This window comes from Spermophilus citellus (assembly GCF_964194105.1).
Source record: "Spermophilus citellus genome assembly, chromosome: 6".
Classification (NCBI taxonomy): Eukaryota; Metazoa; Chordata; class Mammalia; order Rodentia; family Sciuridae; genus Spermophilus; species Spermophilus citellus.
Window position 1 is genome coordinate 149,020,594 of NC_138187.1, and position 2,346 is coordinate 149,022,939.

Here is a 2,346-nt window from a genome sequence, read left to right on the forward strand (position 1 = left end):
GTTCTGGAAGCACGAACAGTCAGTGCACACGATCAATAGGACTCACACATCAACGTTCGTCATTGATCCTTTATGCATTGCTCAAATCACTCAGTCTCGGAAAATGCGTGTGCAAACAGGCTCTTGTTTGAGGTTGAGGCAGGAGGACTGCAAGTTCAAGAGTAGCTTTAGCAATTTAGCAAGACCCTCAGTAACTTAGTGAGCCCCTGTCTTAAAATAAAAAATAAAAAGGGTCGGGGATATAGCTCAGTGATAAAGTGCCCCTGACTTCAATCACTGGTACAAAAAAAAAAAAAAATGCTTTTATTTGTAATCTGGTGAATATCTCATTTCTGAGCAACCATCAGGGTAACCTATCCATCTATGTCCATTATGATCTTTTTCATAAAGAATGGTTTCTTATTTAAAAAAAAAAAGGAAAAAAGAAAGAAATCAAATCATAGGAATGTCAACATCCTGAGCTTTATGTTTCTGTACTTGCTGACATATTGAATTGTGTGCATTGGAATAGAGAGTGGGATTAACTCCATAGACACTGTGCACCTAATTCTGGAGGCAGTATAATCATTCTGTCATGTTTGATGAATGCCTGGATACATCATAGGATTTTGAGAGTCTCAAGTTAAGCTTCTAGTTTATTCCCATAAATCTCCAGGGCTTTAAATAAAAGTGATCTCGTATATCTTCACCACAAGACTCAGGTGTAAAATCCTTCAGCAAGAAAACATCCTCTGAACTAGATATGTTTTGAATTGATCATATGCCCACTTATCTAAATATATGAGACTGATGCTGAGGCTCCTTTAAAATAATGATAGAAAAAATGGTTTCCAATGAGAAAGCCCCAGAGACAGGAATGTCAATTTATTGCAGGCATTTGTGAGGAAAAAAAGAAAAACTGGTCACTTTTCTTAAACAAAAACGAGAGTCAGACACAGCAAATCTGTTGGCACTGAAAATTAATAGTACACCAATTTAAAAGGAATCACACCATTTTTTAAAAAACGGCTTAATTTTTTTTTAGAGAATTTTAAGGTTCACAGAAAAATTGAACAGAAAATACACAGATTTCCATATACTCCCTGCTTGCACACAGGCACAGTCTCCCCAATTATCAACACCAGCCCCCGCCCACACTGGGGTGCTATGTTTGTTATGATTGACACATAATGATCACCCTAAGTTGGTGTTGTTCACTCCATGAGTATTACTAACTTATAACAGTGTGGATTCTCTATTGTAATGTCACGCAGAGAAGTTTCACTACCCTAAAAATCCCACCTATCCATCCCTTCTTCCTCCCCTCACCCCTGACAACCACTGAAAATTTTACTCTCTCCACAGTTCTGCCTATTCCAAAATATCATATGGTTGGAATTATTCAGTCTACAGACTTTCCATATTAGTTTTTTTCATTTAGTAATATGCATTTAAGTCTCCTCCATGTCTTTTCATAGCTTGACAGCTTATTTCAATTTTTTCTTTTGACTGACATTCTCCTTTGACTTAGAACAGTGGTTTCCATGGCAGAGATAGAGTTTGAGTTTTGCATGTTGGCAAATGTTAGAGCAAATATGGTCTGGATTTAGAGATAGTAGTCATAGGGTTCCAGTTCCAGCTCTGTGGTTGATGTAGATGGGAACTTGGAGAAGTCACTTAACCACTGAGGGAGTGAAGCCTGAATATAAAGAGGCTTAATTGTCTATGAGGCAACTCAGCTTGAGACTGGGCCCAACAGGGGTGCCTCAGACTAGGTGGTGACATGCTGACCCAGTCAATTCTTCTGTCTTACAAAATTGAATTGTCAAATTTTAGAAATTTGGAGTTCATGTGAGGAATAGGAAGCAACTAAGTTTGAAGGGACGAAAAAAAGATAGATTCCAAAGCTAACCTTGCACCCTAAAAGAAATCTAAGTTCTAATCATATGGTGAAACAAATTATAGTCAATAAATATTATAATGTGGGATACAGATGTTTGTAATAATAAGAGCTCATTCTCACAAGTAATCATAGTAGGAAAATAAGATACAAAAATGTATACAGAGGTATAGGTTACATCTGTCATCCAATGTATAGGACTGTAAATAAAGGTACTAGAGTTAAGGAAATACTGAAATCCTTATCAGTGCTTACCTCTGGGTAGTAATTATAATTGCACTACCCAGAGTTTTTAGCAGAAAACAAATGGAATTCTTAAACTGAGTAATTGAGGAGTGTGTATTAAGGGGTTGCCTTCAACTTCCCAGGGTGGATCCCATAAGCAGCCAGGCCAGTAGGGATGGGGGGAGCAAGTGGTCTCTGAACCTGCAGAGGGAACAACTGTGGGAAGGGCTGTTAAACAGGAG